Source organism: Lissotriton helveticus, chromosome 10 (assembly GCF_964261635.1).
Source record: "Lissotriton helveticus chromosome 10, aLisHel1.1, whole genome shotgun sequence".
Classification (NCBI taxonomy): Eukaryota; Metazoa; Chordata; class Amphibia; order Caudata; family Salamandridae; genus Lissotriton; species Lissotriton helveticus.
The window spans coordinates 793,378,768-793,400,051 of NC_136071.1; the positions used below are offsets into that span (position 1 = coordinate 793,378,768).

The 21,284-nt window shown below is 47.9% G+C and overlaps 1 non-coding gene across 1 annotated transcript; it reads left to right on the forward strand.

Moving 5' to 3' along the window:
- The first annotated feature begins 2,297 nt into the window (after nt 1-2,297).
- On the forward strand, nt 2,298-2,423 carry LOC144786370 (U4atac minor spliceosomal RNA). The gene has a single exon (XR_013602170.1). It is a non-coding gene; the product is annotated as a U4atac minor spliceosomal RNA (small nuclear RNA).
- The last annotated feature ends 18,861 nt before the right edge of the window (nt 2,424-21,284 follow it).

Sequence of the window (21,284 nt, forward strand, 5' to 3'; positions counted from 1 at the left end):
TTAAGTAATCCTTAGGCAATCTTTTTTTCTCTGAAATGACAAAGTGTTACTCATTTAATTGTAATATTTAAATATTTATATTCATATATGGTAGAAACCGTGTTTTGAATAAATATTATTATTGCTTTCAACGCATTATCCTATAGCCTATCGAATTATTATGAGAACCAAGTGTTGTACAAATGCTTCATATGAAAGCTTGATATGATATTACTAACTTATTTAAGTCCTCATAGTATTGTACTAAATATATTGATGTCATCTCATGTTTATCCCTTTTGATAGGTGCTAGTACTCTCAGAACTGGTGTAATATTATCTAACATTACTTTCTCTTGCATAACATGATACTTTTTGACACTGAGACGTTTCGATGTGTATGTTGGTTCCCTTTAAAAAATAATGATTATCATGTTCTTCTTTGTGGCCCTTGCTTCCTGCTCTTAGATGGCAAAGGAAGGTAGGATCCTTCTAGCATGGTTACCCCCACCTTTTGCCTGGTGCCAGTGTGTTTTTGACTAGTCTGACTGGAATCCTGCTAAACAGGACCCCAGTCACTGTGCTTTCTCCCTAAATTTTACCATTGTAAGTATTTCTCAACAACCACAATTGGCTACTAGTGTATCCTTGTAAGTCCTTGGTATATAGTACTAAGGTACCTAGGTCACAGGTACACCAGGAATCTCCCATGGGCTGTAGCATGTATTGTGCCACCCATGAGGAACCACTCAAACTGTAACTACAGGCTGGCCATTGCAGCCTGTGTGAGTTGGTGCTAGCACCACTTATGACAGATATAAGTTTCCTTATATCTGATGTCACTACACTTAAAACCTATAAATCACCCCTATGGCAGGCCTTTCAGTCCTGAAGGCAGGGTGCCTCGTTATAAGTGTGAGGGTGCCCCTGCATGAGCAAAGCGATACAAAAGGGGATGATGGACGGAGTGTTTGAGCAAATCAAACACTCACCCCCAGTCAACTGATCTGGGTTTAATCCATCACCATTCTTAAGCCGTCCATCATCTCCTTTTGTATCGCTTTGTTCGCCCTAAGTGTGGCAGGGTATGCTCAGACGTGAGTCCCTTGTTCACATGGCCACTGGATTCAAGATAGCCTGGCTGATGAGGATTATGAATCCGAAACCGGTCCCAGGATGCTTGTTTCCGGTCCAGGAAAGACATGGCTTGGCAGTTCGGGCTGCACTGTTCCCATGAGGCACAGGGTCAGACTGATTTGCATATAGCCATGTCTGAACTGGGGTGGCTGAGTGAACTAAAGAATGGTGATGGATTAAACCCAGATCAGTTGACTGAGGGTGAGTGTTTGATTTGTTCAAACGCTCCGTCCATCATCTCCTTTTGTATCGCCCTGCATGAGCAAGACACCCCTACAAACCCCAGAGTTGATTCTCCAGGGTTTGTAAGTGCGAACAGCCATTTTTAGGTCTCGGCTAGCAAAAGTAGCACGAATGCGCTGCTCTCGTCATACGAGAGCTTCTGGGAATCAATACAGATTCCAAAGCTCTCGGAGGCGGAGTTGAAGCCCCCACCCATCTTTTTAATTGGTCCACGTCATCTTGCATGCAAAACGCTGGCTTCTCATTGTAAAGGAGGCTTCTTAGTCCCTCATTGTTGCCACATTGTCTACTTTTGGCCCCGCCCACTGGGATTTGATCTTTTACCTGCAGCGTGACACTCTCTCCTTCATTAGTCCCCAAGCACTTTTTTCTACTCACTCAGTTTTGGCAAAGTCAGCCGCGTGCTTATTTTTGCATCGCGCTTTCACTTAAAGTGAAAGCGGGATGCAAAAGTAAACGCGCGGCTGCCTTTGCGGTACTGAGCTTGCTTCATGTAACCCTTCGAACTAATAGATCTGGAATACACACACAAGATAAAAATGCATGGTGGAAAATGAAACATTAAATACTTGGAAAGGCGCACAATTACATATTGGAAGATTGAATTCAAGATTTGAAGCGAGTGCATTTAAATACCATTTTAAATAAACAATGTTATCCAAACGCCGAGTCTGCAAAACTCAAGCCTTCCGGGGCAGGGTTTCAACCTTTCTCTCTGTCTGTTAATATGCAAATCAACATGAGAAGGGGGCACAATGCATGATGGACTGCATTACAATGGGGAGGGGACAAGACTGTTGATTCAGTAAGCTCACCTTCCTGCTGTAATACTGTTCAGAAAGCGAGACTTTAGTTCCAATCAATATTAAAATTCCAGATCACCGTAACAAAATGAGGGTCTTTACTGGTCATCAGTGATACGCTAGCATTACTTAAGCAACCATCCTTATCTTGGAGTTGCGCTGCTGTTCAATGAACGTATAGTGAGGGCAGCACTGCTAACACCTTAACAACACGTATGCGCCAATATTACGACAGCTTTAGAAAGATGCAATTTTTGGACCCCTTCGTTCTACTCATCGTCCAACAAATAAGAAATCAACTATTACCATCATCAAGCTCCAAGATTTATAATTGCCTATAGGTAGCAGCACCATTGACTGAGATGAGCATGTCTGCTTATTTCTTGCCAACGGCTGAAGAATACCGCTGAGACCCTAGCATTCAAACTGTTAGTTGAGGTAAATGAAACAGCAGTTCACCCATTATACTATGCCCACGAAAGCGAATAAGGTGAATTACTATTTCAACTCTTGTCTTCGAACATCTGAGGATGTGTTTGAGAGCCTTCCATTTCTTTAAGAATAAAAAACAAGCATTGAAAATGCAATAGGTCTCGCCTTTAAGTTAAAGCCATTTGCTTTGCTAATGGTATTGTATAGTAACGCGAAGGGCTTTATCTTAATGAAAGTGAGACCTATTGCATTTTTAATGCTTGTTATACATATAGTGGACATCAGTCATTACGAGATGTCTAACTATATAGTGGCTGCATTGAATCCGGTCATATTTGGTATTGAACATGTTGGAATCATACCCCAACATTGATTCCAGTGTTGGAAGTATGATCCAATGTACTGAGGGGCTCCTTTGGGTTACAGCCTTTCATGGTCTAACAGCAAGCTAGTGCTGCTGCCGACCCCAAACATGACTCTGCCCTCTTCCTGCTGAGCCAAGCTAGAGCAGAGCAATGTAGAACAACAGGTTTCCTGTCACAAGGAGGTGTGGCCACCTCCCAGACAGGACTTAGTGTATTGGGCTGGGGTGGGGATGCTTACCAGTGCCACCAGACTGCTTTGAAGGGCACATTTGGTGCCCTCCTTGTCCTTGCAGTTGGAACCAGTTCTGGGAGCCCTTGACTCCTGCTCTGGCACAAAACTGGACAAAGGATGTGGGAGTATCCCCCTCTGTCCAGCCCCTCTTCTGGGAGGGGCCACTGAGTTGTCCTCATCCCCTTACCTGTAGGTAGGTCCTCAAATTCATCATGGGGCAAGATTCAAGCCTGTAATCACATCACTCTTTGACCGTCTGGACACTTGGACTTCGCCTGAAACCGAGACTACTTCAATGAAGATTCCTGCTGCTCCTGGTCTCGCTGTTCTGCAAGTCTTATTTGTCATCTGTGTCTGGGCTTCTTCCAGGATCACAACAGACCTGTGGGCATCAAAGAAACCCAAAGTAATCTCCCTTGGAGTGAATGAGTCACTCGTCTGCATCTGCAGGGACCGGAATAAAGCTGATTGATCTGCTTCTCCTAACATGCCACAGACGTCAAAAGGCTCCGCAACACAGGTGGTGGTTCTACAACTCCCATGAGGCCTGGCCTGTCCTCTCTGCAATTTTGAGGCCAGTATCCCTTGTTGGAACCCCTGGGACCAAACCCCTGTGCACCGCATTGACTTGCCATTACCAAGGCTTGCTTGCTCTGCACACCAGAGATCTTTGGGTTACGAAAAGCTCTAGCCTCCAGCATCTCTTCCTGCCAAGTACAGCATCCTCACCATATCCTATGCACCGTGGACCTTTCTTCTTGGTGAGCTGCTCGAGGTCTTCTTGCTACACCTGTACCTTCAGCCAGTGGATCCTCTTGAGGGTCTTCTTCTGCTTCAGTGGGCTCCCCTGCTTACTCGGGCCTGCGCTGAATCAGCTACATGTGTTGAGTGCCTTGGACCTGGCTGGTCCAAACGTTGCTCCTTCTTCACTTTCCATGCCTGTTGCAGCTTCCAAGGATTGTTGGATACCGACCCCCATGGTACTCGACTTCCGAAATGGGACAGCTCGTGCACAGCTCCTCGCTTTCCTCAGCATCGCCTGGTCCTCAGAGCTGCAGTGACAAGGCACCCGTCAACTCTTCTGAACCATCCATCATCCGTGGCCATTGCTCTTCCGTGTCTCCTGGTCACCTCCAAGTGGCATAGACACTGTCCCCTCTGCTTACAGGTTCTTCACTTCAAGAATCCACCCATAGATTCTACCAGACTCTTGCACAGTCTTCTCAAGCTGTATCTTTCCTGAAGTCCTCCATTGTGGTGTAGGCTGGTTTCCGATGTCACTTCATACCAATGTACCAATGTACCCAGCTTCCCTGGTGTAGGTATCCTGGTTCCTGAGTATCAATGGGTGGAGTGACCCTCCAACCTTCTGTCTTACATGGGGTTTCTTCAGGGTCCACAGAGATTGGTCCTTCTTAAAAAATGCAACCACGACTTTCACGTTGACTTCTTTTGGACACACTGCTGTGTTTCCACCTCTGTACACAGCCTCCGTGGGGTTAATGGGTACTTACCTTGGGTGGTTCCTTATGTTCCCAGCTCTTCTGATTTTCCTTGGTTTAAGTACCAACTTCTGTTGCAGTTCGTATTCCACTTTCTTAATATATGGAGACCACTGTGTTTTGTGCTACTTAACTTATTGTAAATTATATGCAAATTCCTAGTCAGAGTTACATCACAGATTATCAATCAAATACTTAAAATATTGAAGGATCTGCTCTGGTGGGCCTGTTTGTAGCAGTCTTCATCTTCTCGTTTTCAATCCTGGGATAAAATTTTCCGCACTACATATTTGGTTTGCACTGCATGCAATACAAGGTGAAGATTTTAAGTTATAATTTGTTCTTCTATTCTGTTTTCTGTAGCACTTGTGCTGGTACATTTTTTAGGATTTGCGTCCTGTGTTTCTGGTGTTTTGGTTTGTTTTTCCTGTTACAGTTTAAACCTCTTTTTCATGTTTCGACTTGAGGTGTTGTGTCATTGTAATACATTGTAATTGCATGTACATAGCCCTTACTACCACTGCTGAAGTGTTTAAGTGCTTTACATTGGTCTGAAGGCAGCTCCAGGGATCCCCAGTTAGAGGCTAGTCTGTCTATTGTTTATTGGCACATGTGACACAATAGGCTGTGTTCGGAGAGAGCAGGTGTTCCAGGATGGAAATTAGGAGAGTGTAATTTGAAGGGATTAAGGGGAGGCAAAGATCAGAAGTTTTAAGCAAAGTAATGTAGAGGAGGATTTTTGACAGCATGCAATATGAGGATGCAAATCTGTAGAAAGATACAACATTATGTGCATATGAGCTTTTGCTCTCCTAGATAGTTTTCATCAGCACTAGATTCATATGATCAGTCTGCCTGCTGCTCGGCTACCTCTAGACCACTGCTTTAGGAAGGACAGCTGATCGACTCAGGAGTTGTAAGTGTAATGTAATGGCTGGACGCATATGTTGGGAAATATCAAGAGATTTATGTAGCGCTCAAGGGAAGAAGTATCATTGAGATGATAGTAACATTAGAGCCTATATGGGACAAATAATACAAACATTGAAAAGGAGTGTCTGCAAATGATGGTGCAGTTGCTTTTTGCTGATCACCCTTAAAGGTTGCCTCACCGTATTAATTACTAAAGCAGAGTGGATTTGGAATCCTCTTTGTTTAGCCTGGTACAGAAAGGAGGAGAGGAGAGCCCCAACCAGTCAATGGAAATGTATTACTGTCATTCCTGTTGGTGGAAAGTGGAAACTAAGGCACTGAGTTGAAGGGATGGGGCTAATCTACCGACAGAAACTTTATGAAGGCTTTGTTAGCAAGTGGTTGCTGGCTAATTCATCCTGAGCTCTTCCATTTGATAGATGTTAGGGTTGAGGTTGGGACTTTACTGTTCAAGGTGAGGAAGGTAATTGGTCAGTCCTGTTCTTTTGTCGGTTCCTCAATGATGCTTCAGGAAGATTTAAGTGTAGAGATTTTCACACTTCAGTTTGCCCATGTTGTAGGTGCTCCTGCATGGAGCCAGCTCTAGTGTGGTTCGTAGTCCCAAAAGAATAAAGACTTCTGCTCTCTGCCTTAATTTTGATTACAGAGCTATCAGTTGACCCCCCAGTCCTTTTCTGGATTGAGGGAAAGACGATGATGTTCGGAGGTAGAGGGGGAGGTCGTTCCACGACTTGACGGCAAAGTAGGAGAAGTAGCATCCTCCACTGCTGCTTGGCAGATGTGGGGAGTGTGTAAGCGAGGGCGAGGGAGGTGGATCACAGGTGTCTGGAGGGTTGGTGGAAGTTTAGGTGGTGATTGGTGTATGCTGGTCCTCGGTCGTGGAAAGCCTAGTAGACGTGTGTCAGCATCTTAAATTGGCGTCTTTTCTGGTTGGGGAGCCAGTGGAGGTTCCTGAGGTGGGGGGTGATGTGGGTCTGTCCGGGGAGGTCGAGTATGAATCTGGCAGCTGAGTTCTATATCATCTGCCTTTCCCTGTCTTCTATGCTGGAGAATCAGTGTAAATCTCCTCCATGATGGCCTCTTTAGAGTGTTTCTCTGATTTCACACTCTCCCCAGAACAAATGACTTCTTCCTCTGGAGCAGCAGAGAATGATCCTGGAATCTCCCCTTTTGGTCTCCCTGCCATGTCCAAGTTTGAAATGCAGTAGTAATGATCAGTAGTACCTGCAGTACTCTCTTGTTAATACATGAAGTGTCATATAATCAAAACCTAAGAATGGTCTTAAACTTGCCAAAAAGTGACCGAATTTAATTCAAAGTCCATGGACTTTAGAGAAAATCCCGCTTTCACTGCTAGACATGCTGGACCAGCAGACGTCAAGTCGAATCAGCATACATTTTTTAATTTTTTCAGTTCATTAGGAATCCATAACCTAAAACACAATTTGTCCACAGCCCCCAACTTTTTTTTAATAAAGGCAGACTGCATTTTTAAATGGTGCCCAAAGGTGTCTAAAGTTTGCGTCGAGTTACTGGGAAATTTCAATGGTTCTGTTATAGTGAATACATTCAGTATATGAAGAAAGCATTATTTAGACTTAAAACACATAGGCCCCTATTGATGAAAAAAATACAGTGGCGATTTGCACCTCCACTTGAATATACTTTTATGTTTCTTTTCAATTCACAAACATTACCAGAGGAAGGCCTTGACAGCTGTCCCAGTGGCATGTTTCCAGGCGTGCTTGTGGGAATGGCATGTGACCTCTCCTGCGGGCTCCTGTTCCTCCTTTGTGGAAATCTACAGTGTGAAGATTAAGGCACAGAGAAAAATGCACCCGCTGTGTAAATGTTTCTTTTTTTTCTCAGCAGGGAAATGTTTTTCTCTTGAATAAATTCCTTCCCTTACACCACTACAAAAGCAGAATGTAGTCTTCATAATCCCAATGTTTACATTTGTTAAATAAAGAAAGAAAATGTAACCATCATGCACCGAATCAAAATGTATCTGAATGTATCTTACATGTGTGTCTTCTGATCCTCAATGTCAGCACCAGAATGCTGCGTCTGCTTGAAATACTTTTTTCTACTTTGGCAATCTGATAAACTAGCTTTACACTTGCTACACACACTCCTGAACAAGCATTAGGAATGCATTAGGGCTCGGGTTTGTTTTAAGTTAGAGATAATGGCATTGTAAATGGCAATGTGTTTTAGGCACTCTGCACTACCACTCTGCACTCTGCACTACCAATCTGCACTCTGCACTCTCAATCTGCACTCTGCACTCTGCACTACCAATCTGCACTCTGCACTACCAATCTGCACTCTGCACTACCAATCTGCACTCTGCACTACCAATCTGCACTCTGCACTACCACTCTGCACTCTGCACTACCACTCTGCACTCTGCACTACCACTCTGCACTCTGCACTACCACTCTGCACTCTGCACTACCACTCTGCACTCTGCACTACCACTCTGCACTACCACTCTGCACTCTGCACTACCAATCTGCACTCTGCACTACCACTCTGATCTACGCACTACCACTCTGCACTACGCACTACCACTCGGCACTACGCACTACCACTCTGCACTACGCACTACCACTCTGCACTACGCACTACCACTCTGCACTACCACTCTGCACTACGCACTCTGCACTCTGCACTACCACTCTGCACTACGCACTACCACTCTGCACTACCACTCTGCACTACGCACTACCACTCTGCACTACCACTCTGCACTACGCACTACCACTCTGCACTACCACTCTGCACTACGCACTACCACTCTGCACTCTGCACTACCACTCTGCACTACGCACTACCACTCTGCACTACGCACTACCACTCTGCACTCTGCACTACCACTATGCACTCTGCACTACCACTCTGCACTACGCACTACCACTCTGCACTCTGCACTACCACTCTGCACTATGCACTACCACTCTGCACTACGCACTACCACTCTGCACTACGCACTACCACTCTGCACTACGCACTACCACTCTGCACTACCACTCTGCACTACGCACTCTGCACTACGCACTACCACTCTGCACTACGCACTCTGCACTCTGCACTCTGCACTACGCACTCTGCACTACGCACTCTGCACTCTGCACTCTGCACTACCACTCTGCACTACCACTCTGCACTACCACTCTGCACTACGCACTACCACTCTGCACTACGCACTACCACTCTGCACTACCACTCTGCACTCTGCACTATCACTCTGCACTACCACTCTGCACTACGCACTACCACTCTGCACTACGCACTACCACTCTGCACTACCACTCTGCACTACGCACTACCACTCTGCACTACGCACTACCACTCTGCACTACGCACTACCACTCTGCACTACCACTCTGCACTACGCACTACCACTCTGCACTACGCACTACCACTCTGCACTATGCACTACCACTCTGCACTACGCACTACCACTCTGCACTACGCACTACCACTCTGCACTCTGCACTCTGCACTACCACTCTGCACTACGCACTACCACTCTGCACTACCACTCTGCACTACGCACTACCACTCTGCACTACGCACTACCACTCTGCACTACGCACTACCACTCTGCACTACGCACTACCACTCTGCACTACGCACTACCACTCTGCACTACCACTCTGCACTACCACTCTGCACTACGCACTACCACTCTGCACTAGGCACTACCACTCTGCACTACGCACTACCACTCTGCACTACGCACTACCACTCTGCACTACGCACTACCACTCTGCACTACGCACTACCACTCTGCACTCTGCACTACCACTCTGCACTACGCACTACCACTCTGCACTCTGCACTACCACTCTGCACTACGCACTACCACTCTGCACTACCACTCTGCACTACCACTCTGCACTACGCACTACCACTCTGCACTCTGCACTACGCACTACCACTCTACACTACGCACTACCACTCTGCACTCTGCACTACCACTCTGCACTCTGCACTACCACTCTGCACTATGCACTACCACTCTGCACTACGCACTACCACTCTGCACTACGCACTACCACTCTGCACTACGCACTACCACTCTGCACTACGCACTACCACTCTGCACTCTGCACTACGCACTACCACTCTGCACTCTGCACTACCACTCTGCACTACGCACTACCACTCTGCACTACGCACTACCACTCTGCACTATGCACTACCACTCTGCACTACGCACTACCACTCTGCACTACGCACTACCACTCTGCACTACGCACTACCACTCTGCACTCTGCACTACCACTCTGCACTACGCACTACCACTCTGCACTCTGCACTACGCACTACCACTCTGCACTCTGCACTACCACTCTGCACTACGCACTACCACTCTGCACTCTGCACTACCACTCTGCACTACGCACTACCACTCTGCACTACGCACTACCACTCTGCACTATGCACTACCACTCTGCACTACGCACTACCACTCTGCACTACGCACTACCACTCTGCACTACGCACTACCACTCTGCACTACGCACTACCACTCTGCACTCTGCACTACCACTCTGCACTACGCACTACCACTCTGCACTACGCACTACCACTCTGCACTAGGCACTACCACTCTGCACTCTGCACTACCACTCTGCACTACGCACTACCACTCTGCACTACGCACTACCACTCTGCACTATGCACTACCACTCTGCACTACGCACTACCACTCTGCACTACGCACTACCACTCTGCACTCTGCACTACAACTCTGCACTACGCACTGCCACTCTGCACTACGCACTACCACTCTGCACTACGCACTACCACTCTGCACTACGCACTACCACTCTGCACTACGCACTACCACTCTGCACTACGCACTACCACTCTGCACTATGCACTACCACTCTGCACTCTGCACTATGCACTACCACTCTGCACTGCGCACTACCACTCTGCACTACGCACTAACACTCTGCACTCTGCACTACCACTCTGCACTCTGCACAATGCACTACCACTCTGCACTACACACTACCACTCTGCACTACGCACTACCACTCTGCACTACCACTCTGCACTACGCACTACCACTCTGCACTCTGCACTATGCACTACCACTCTGGACTACGCACTACCACTCTGCACTACGCACTACCACCCTGCACTACGCACTACCACTCTGCACTACGCACTACCACTCTGCACTCTGCACTACCACTCTGCACTCTGCACTACCACTCTGCACTCTGCACTGCCACTCTGCACTACGCACTACCCCTCTGCACTACGCACTACCACTCTGCACTACGCACTACCACTCTGCACTACCACTCTGCACTACGCACTACCACTCTGCACTACGCACTACCACTCTGCACTACGCACTACCACTCTGCACTATGCACTACCACTCTGCACTACGCACTACCACTCTGCACTACGCACTACCACTCTGCACTACCACTCTGCACTCTGCACTACCACTCTGCACTACGCACTACCACTCTGCACTACGCACTACCACTCTGCACTACGCACTACCACTCTGCACTACGCACTACCACTCTGCACTCTGCACTATGCACTACCACTCTGCACTCTGCACTACCACTCTGCACTACGCACTACCACTCTGCACTACGCACTACCACTCTGCACTACGCACTACCACTCTGCACTCTGCACTACCACTCTGCACTACCACTCTGCACTACGCACTACCACTCTGCACTCTGCACTACCACTCTGCACTACGCACTACCACTCTGCACTACCACTCTGCACTACGCACTACCACTCTGCACTACGCACTACCACTCTGCACTCTGCACTACGCACTACCACTCTACACTACGCACTACCACTCTGCACTCTGCACTACCACTCTGCACTCTGCACTACCACTCTGCACTACGCACTACCACTCTGCACTACGCACTACCACTCTGCACTACGCACTACCACTCTGCACTACGCGCTACCACTCTGCACTACGCACTACCACTCTGCACTCTGCACTACGCACTACGACTCTGCACTCTGCACTACCACTCTGCACTACGCACTACCACTCTGCACTACGCACTACCACTCTGCACTATGCACTACCACTCTGCACTACGCACTACCACTCTGCACTACACACTACCACTCTGCACTACGCACTACCACTCTGCACTACGCACTACCACTCTGCACTACACACTACCACTCTGCACTACGCACTACCACTCTGCACTCTGCACTACCACTCTGCACTACGCACTACCACTCTGCACTCTGCACTACGCACTACCACTCTGCACTCTGCACTACCACTCTGCACTACGCACTACCACTCTGCACTCTGCACTACCACTCTGCACTACGCACTACCACTCTGCACTACGCACTACCACTCTGCACTCTGCACTACCACTCTGCACTACGCACTACCACTCTGCACTACGCACTACCACTCTGCACTACGCACTACCACTCTGCACTCTGCACTACCACTCTGCACTACGCACTACCACTCTGCACTCTGCACTACGCACTACCACTCTGCACTCTGCACTACCACTCTGCACTACGCACTACCACTCTGCACTCTGCACTACCACTCTGCACTACGCACTACCACTCTGCACTACGCACTACCACTCTGCACTACGCACTACCACTCTGCACTACGCACTACCACTCTGCACTCTGCACTACCACTCTGCACTACGCACTACCACTCTGCACTACGCACTACCACTCTGCACTACGCACTACCACTCTGCACTACCACTCTGCACTACGCACTACCACTCTGCACTACGCACTACCACTCTGCACTACGCATTACCACTCTGCACTCTGCACTATGCACTACCACTCTGCACTACGCTCTACCACTCTGCACTACGCACTACCACTCTGCACTCTGCACTACCACTCTGCACTCTGCACTACGCACTACCACTCTGCACTACGCACTACCACTCTGCACTACGCACTACCACTCTGCACTACGCACTACCACTCTGCACTCTGCACTCTGCACTACCACTCTGCACTCTGCACTACCACTCTGCACTCTGCATTGCCACTCTGCACTACGCACTACCACTCTGCACTACGCACTACGACTCTGCACTACGCACTACCACTCTGCACTACGCACTACCACTCTGCACTACGCACTACCACTCTGCACTACGCACTACCACTCTGCACTACCACTCTGCACTCTGCACTACCACTCTGCACTACCACTCTGCACTACGCACTACCACTCTGCACTACGCACTACCACTCTGCACTACGCACTACCACTCTGCACTATGCACTACCACTCTGCACTCTGCACTACGCACTACCACTCTGCACTACGCACTACCACTCTGCACTACCACTCTGCACTACGCACTACCACTCTGCACTACGCACTACCACTCTGCACTACGCATTACCACTCTGCACTCTGCACTATGCACTACCACTCTGCACTACGCTCTACCACTCTGCACTACGCACTACCACTCTGCACTCTGCACTACCACTCTGCACTCTGCACTACGCACTACCACTCTGCACTACGCACTACCACTCTGCACTACGCACTACCACTCTGCACTACGCACTACCACTCTGCACTCTGCACTCTGCACTACCACTCTGCACTCTGCACTACCACTCTGCACTCTGCATTGCCACTCTGCACTACGCACTACCACTCTGCACTACGCACTACGACTCTGCACTACGCACTACCACTCTGCACTACGCACTACCACTCTGCACTACGCACTACCACTCTGCACTACGCACTACCACTCTGCACTACCACTCTGCACTCTGCACTACCACTCTGCACTACCACTCTGCACTACGCACTACCACTCTGCACTACGCACTACCACTCTGCACTACGCACTACCACTCTGCACTATGCACTACCACTCTGCACTCTGCACTACGCACTACCACTCTGCACTCTGCACTACCACTCTGCACTACGCACTACCACTCTGCACTACGCACTACCACTCTGCACTACACACTACCACTCTGCACTACGCACTACCACTCTGCACTACGCACTACCACTCTGCACTACGCACTACCACTCTGCACTCTGCACTACCACTCTGCACTCTGCACTACGCACTACCACTCTGCACTCTGCACTACCACTCTGCACTCTGCACTACCACTCTGCACTACGCACTACCACTCTGCACTACGCACTACCACTCTGCACTCTGCACTACGCACTACCACTCTGCACTCTGCACTACCACTCTGCACTACGCACTACCACTCTGCACTCTGCACTACCACTCTGCACTACGCACTACCACTCTGCACTACGCACTACCACTCTGCACTACACACTACCACTCTGCACTATGCACTACCACTCTGCACTACGCACTACCACTCTGCACTCTGCACTACCACTCTGCACTACGCACTACCACTCTGCACTACGCACTACCACTCTGCACTCTGCACTACCACTCTGCACTATGCACTACCACTCTGCACTACCCACTACCACTCTGCACTCTGCACTCTGCACTACCACTCTGCACTACGCACTACCACTCTGCACTACGCAGTACCACTCTGCACTACGCACTACCACTCCGCACTACGCACTACCACTCTGCACTACGCACTACCACTCTGCACTACCACTCTGCACTACGCACTACCACTCTGCACTACGCACTACCACTCTGCACTACGCACTACCACTCTGCTCTACGCACTACCACTCTGCACTCTGCACTACCACTCTGCACTCTGCACTACCACTCTGCACTACGCACTACCACTCTGCAATACGCACTACCACTCTGCACTACGCACTACCACTCTTCACTACCACTCTGCACTACGCACTACCACTCTGCACTCTGCACTATGGACTACCACTCTGCACTACGCACTACCACTCTGCACTACGCACTACCACTCTGCACTACGCAGTACCACTCTGCACTACGCACTACCACTCTGCACTACGCACTACCACTCTGCACTACGCACTACCACTCTGCACTACCACTCTGCACTACGCACTACCACTCTGCACTACGCACTACCACTCTGCACTACGCACTACCACTCTGCACTACGCACTACCACTCTGCACTCTGCACTACCACTCTGCACTCTGCACTACCACTCTGCACTACGCACTACCACTCTGCAATACGCACTACCACTCTGCACTACGCACTACCACTCTTCACTACCACTCTGCACTACGCACTACCACTCTGCACTCTGCACTATGGACTACCACTCTGCACTACGCACTACCACTCTGCACTACGCACTACCACTCTGCACTACGCACTACCACTCTGCACTCTGCACTCTGCCTTACCACTCTGCACTCTGCACTACCACTCTGCACTCTGCACTACCACTCTGCACTACGCACTACCACTCTGCACTACGCACTACCACTCTGCACTACGCACTACCACTCTGCACTACCACTCTGCACTACGCACTACCACTCTGCACTACGCACTACCACTCTGCACTACGCACTACCACTCTGCACTCTGCACTACCACTCTGCACTACCACTCTGCACTCTGCACTACGCACTACCACTTTGCACTACGCACTACCACTCTGCACTCTGCACTACCACTCTGCACTCTGCACTACCACTCTGCACTCTGCACTACGCACTACCACTCTGCACTCTGCACTACGCACTACCACTCTGCACTACGCACTACCACTCTGCACTACGCACTACCACTCTGCACTACGCACTACGCACTACCACTCTGCACTCTGCACTACCACTCTGCACTCTGCACTACGCACTACCACTCTGCACTCTGCACCACGCACTACCACTCTGCACTCTGCACTACGCACTACCACTCTGCACTACACACTACCACTCTGCACTACGCACTGCCACTCTGCACTACACACTACCACTCTGCACTGTGCACTACGCACTACCACTCTGCACTACGCACTACCACTCTGCACTCTGCACTACGCACTACCACTCTGCACTACGCACTACCACTCTGCACTCTGCACTACGCACTACCACTCTGCACTACGCACTACCACTCTGCACTACGCACTACCACTCTGCACTACGCACTAGCACTCTGCACTCTGCACTACGCACTACCACTCTGCACTACGCACTACCACTCTGCACTCTGCACTACGCACTACCACTCTGCACTACGCACTACCACTCTGCACTACGCACTACCACTCTGCACTACGCACTACCACTCTGCACTACGCACTACGCACTACCACTCTGCACTCTGCACTCTGCACTACCACTCTGCACTCTGCACTACCACTCTGCACTCTGCACTACGCACTACCACTCTGCACTCTGCACTATGCACTACCACTCTGCACTCTGCACTATGCACTACCACTCTGCACTACGCACTACCACTCTGCACTACGCACTACCACACTGCACTCTACACTCTGCACTACCACTCTGCACTACACACTACCACTCTGCACTCTGCACTACGCACTACCACTCTGCACTCTGCACTACGCACTACCACTCTGCACTCTGCACTACGCACTACCACTCTGCACTCTGCACTACGCACTACCACTCTGCACTACTCACTACTCTGCACTCACTTTTTAAGATACCTCGCATACAAGCACCCTTGCCTCGCCAATCCGCGTGTCTTCTAAAATAAAAGGGCGCAGTCTTTCAAGATTTCTGAAAAGATATTTCTGTTGTTGCACGAACATTTGCCTCTTCTCTGCGAGGAGTGATTTCCGTTGCTGTTTTCTCCTCCCTTCAATATGTTAGAGTTTAACAGAGATGTCCAGGGGTGCAGCAGGTGCAGTGACACCGGGGCCTCGAGGGTCTCACTTAATCCAGACAGTGCTGATGGCAAATAAAACACGCCGCAATCTACATAGGTGTTTTTGTTTATTGCGAAAATCTCTGTTAAACTCTAACATATTGAAGGGAGGATAAAACAGCTACGGAAATCACTCCTCGCAGAGAAGAGGCAAATGGGTGCTTGTATGCGAGGTATCTTAAAAAATACTGTGACTGCCCTTGAAGCTACAGGAAACTTCTTTCCATTATCTCCGCCGTGAACGTGGCACTCTGACAGCTCCTAATTAAAATGAATGGACTGCCGTGCGCGAAAGGTAAATGGTAAACGCGCGCATGATACATGCAATGCAATGGTGAACGCGCTCGCACCATCTGGATTGCATTACACGGGCACTCTGACAGCTCCTAATTAAGATTAATAAGTATGCCGTGCACGAAACCGCCGAAAATATGCCAAATCGGGCACGCGTAAATTACATATAGCCTATCACGTCAACGCTACTAAATAGACAGCACAGCGAAGACGAATCACTAGGCAGATGCCATAAAAAACTAAGGAATGTGCCAGCCGGACCCCTTTCTGAATTCTTTTTTTTTTTGAACGCATAAGAGCTCGGAAGCTCCGCCCCCACTTCGTGGTGGCGTAGGCCCGAGCCCTAAAAAGTGGTTACTTCTGAAAACTGCATTGAACCTTAATTTTGAACATGAGGCCGGATTTTGAGAAGCTGCTTGAATTGTGAGTAATTAACAAAAATAATAAAATATGGCTAAACACAAAATCTTTTGAACTATATTCGCATTATATATGAGACATCAAAAATGAATACCAATTTTGATAAACAAATAATTTTATTTTATTCAAGATAGCGATGCCAAAACACAAGTGAATGCGAAGCTGAGCCTCGACGGGGGATATCAGGTCTTAGTAGGTTACTAATGTGTTGTTTGTCAGAGCATGGTGCTGCTGCGACTGGAAATGTTTGGAAAACGTATTTTGAGACATCGTTTTATAATTCTATAAATAAAAGTGTGCTATATGGTGTTAGACTTATTACATAAGATACATAAGATACACTATTCTGTTAAACCTCCAATGCCTCTCTTTGTCCATAGTGGTCAACTTTCATAGTTCTGGCTTTAGCCAAAACATTTACTAACATTATATTTGTAGTATACTTATTGGACCTTTACCCATTGGTCTGTTTATTGTGTGATTCAAATTTGTTCTACATACTACAGCAGTGGATGGGGCAATGTGCCATCCCACATCGGCCATTGGCTAACTTCACTGTAGGTGATGCAATTCTGCCCTTTCTCAGCGAACCAACCCACAGGAAGTAGCTCTTCAGTGCCAGGGACTACAATGGCAACGCATGCCTTCTGAGACCAAAAGAAAATTCAACGTTTAGCCATTTCTTTTAAGTCCCAGCAGATCCCCCAACCATAAGATTTTGAAGCATGACAAAAGAAACAAGCCTTGACAAAGTCAAAAGTCCGGCATGTAACGTTTGATCAAGTGGCTTTGCTAAAGCTTGTTTCCTTACTGCACCTTCGTCTGCCTGGAGGCACTAGAGTACAGGACAGAAAAGGAACGGCTTTGCTCTAAGCTACTGTGATCCCTTCCTCTGGTGAAATGAATTCTTTGGGAACCAGATTTGTAGTGCTAAGAATGCAGTGCTGTGTCTTTTAATTATCACTCCACCGCAAACCTCTAATTTTCTTTCTTGAGCATGTTGTGATTGCATCAGGGTTTCTTCCTGCAAATGTTGGAGGATTTTTTCTTTGTAAATCAGTTTCCTCTGAGGGTGGGTTTAATACAGGAATGCATGCAGCTTCCTGTGAAAAATTGCCCGAGGTCACCCCGACCTTGAAACCGAGCATGTTCTGATGCTTTGCCAGTGAGAAATATCAATAACACACCGACAATGTAGCTTTACTAATAGGCGACATTAAAGGTATTTGGTTTCCCATATATTTGTCAGCAGAAAGCCGCTTACTGTATTATAACCAGTAAACCATTAAAGAACAGTTTTCATTGATGTTACATTACAATTTATTTTATTAATGTTTGTCAGCCTTATTAAACATAATTACTCTATTGAATGTTTGTACACTATTAATGGGTGCTATTAATTGATAGACTGCTCGTAAAATAAAACACCAACATAGTAGTATTGTGCACACATAATTATAGACATCATTTCTCAAACAATAAAAGACTAGTGAGTTGACATTGGCATATTGGATGACTGTTAATGTCATAATGTACTTTCTTTCGAAATACAATTATCTGTAAGTTTAACTTAAGTTCGAAAAGATGACTAATAATTCCAGTGCAAATGCAGTGTCCAACACCATTGTTATTTTTCTGCACAGGGCTTTCTAACGTGATTTGGTACAATAGAGGCGTGGTTGTTGTAATTTACTTTTGACATTAATAGCAGGAAGGTGCATGTAAATGACAAAACCTTGACCAAATATTTGTAAGTGCTGTTATGCCACTGAATTGTATTTGCTGGTACCTCAAAAAAATGGGGCCTTTTGGGGGTATTGTGCAGGGACATATAACTAAGTGGCTCTATGTGCTAAATCTAGACTAGGAATAAGACATTCAGGAAGTGGAGGCCGGGGAGAATGTATCTGATAGGTCACAGAGAGGGGTCAAGATGGTAGAGATAAGCGAATTTTGTTCATTTCCTTATTTAACATTGTGGACTTTATATGCAGCACAATATTCTCAAGGCTAGAATGCTACATGGAGGAGTCACAAGTTACAAAACTGCATGCCAGAGTTGTCTCGAACGGGTGAGTATTTATGAAACAGAGACCAAGGTATAGATGTCTTTCCTGCCCAGTGATGCAAAGCATTGCAAGGTTCTTATGGAATTCTGGAGTTTGTGCTCAATTAGCCTCACCAAGAGTAGCATTCTGTAGGACACTCAGTCAATGTTTTTCAGGTATGAGCAGAATAAGAATGACCTTGAAAAGGATTAATTAAAAGGACACATATGGTTTGATTAGTCACTCAACAAAGGCATACCCTCTCTGAATGAGAGTGAGGATAGGATGAGGTGGTAGGAATCACCCTTCCCTAACCGCAATGATTGACGGTTGTATGATGACACAACACAGGTCTGAACAACGCATTCCTGTACTAGGCAGTCTCAACCATGACAGCATCTTTACCACTCATGCCTTTACTACGCGATGTTGTGGTTAAAAACATGATGGATAAAGAGACGTATGCTAAAGATCATACCCCGACTCCCTGCCCTATAAACCATCCCTTTACACCCTGCCTTGCCCTGAGTCCCAAGAATTAACCCCATGCCCACAAAACTACCACAACCCCAGCCTCCCCTGCCCTGAGCCCTAAAAACTGTCCCCAACATTCCTAAAGTACCCCGACCAAGTCCTCCTGCCCTGAGGCCTAAAACTGTCCCATCCTGTAAACTGCCCCTTTTACCGCCTGCCATGAACCCTAAAAATTAACTTCACACTCGAAAAAGAACCCCAACCCCAGCCTCCCCCGCCCTGAGCCTTAAAAACTGTCCCCAACATTCCTAAAGTACTCTGACCCTGCATCCCCCTGCCCTGAGGCCTAAAACTGTCCCAGCCCTTAAAATTGTCCTTGTGCTCCCGCCGCACCCTGATCCCTAAAAACTGTCCCCACACCCTAAAAACGACCCCAGCCCCCCACCTTGAGCTCAAAAAACTGTCCCCTACACCTGGAAAGTACTCCGATCCAGTCCCCTCTGAGCCCTAAAACTGCTCCCTGTCCAATAAACAACCCAACACCCTCCTAAGCCCTAAAAACTACCCCATCCCAGAAATCTACCACCCCATCACCGCCTTAAGACCTGGCCCCAGCCCCATTTACCTCAGCGTGTTGTCCCACGATCCTTCCTCTTCCTGTGCCTGCCTATCCGCTCTGCAATTAGACCTCACATTGCCTTAACCACGTATATGTGTTGAGAAGGCATTTACGTGGTTAACACATGCGTGGTTCAGCTGGCGGGGAAATGGCACACTTTGCAGAGCCCGCGTTGTTAAGGTAATTTCCCTTGATTGACAGACTTGCCTAGGGTTTTACTACTTCATATTGACACCAACAATATAGTGATACAAGAATATCAAGGGACAAACTATCAATAGGTAAGCGCTTGTAGGGAAGTATAAATATACTATTCCTAAAGCTAATCTACAAACCATAAGATATATGTACCAGGTAGGTAAAGAAAATCTAGACTTCCTTACCTGTTAATTTTCTTTTTTTAAATGTTGTCCTTGATATTCTACCCCCCGATATTGTGGCTACGATATTGAGGGTGCCCACACTTGCCTGGACATTATTTACCCAGGCATAGTCAACAATAGAAATGGAGTTGTTTACTGTTTTGGATTAAATGTCTGTGGGCTGATGATGAAATCATATGCTTGCGCAAACAGCCCCCAAGCTCTTTACAGTGCTTCAGGCATATTTTAGTATTACAGAAGGTGCCACAGACCCTTGTGCATCCTTTTCTATAATACAATATGCACAAGTGGACACACAGGGCCCGATTTCGAGTTTCGGTGGTGCGAGGGCCGGCGGTATTCCACCGATATACCCCGCACCTCCGAGACAACACGCTGGCCACTCGCCAGATTACAAGTTATTTGTAGTTTGGTGGGTAGGCGGTGTGGCAGTCGCATGGTGGTGCCTCTTTCAAAGGCTGCTGTGCCTTTGAAAATGGCACCGCAATGGGAACGCATCACAAGGTTCCTGCACAGCATGGACTGAAAAGTCCATGCTGTGCAGGAACTC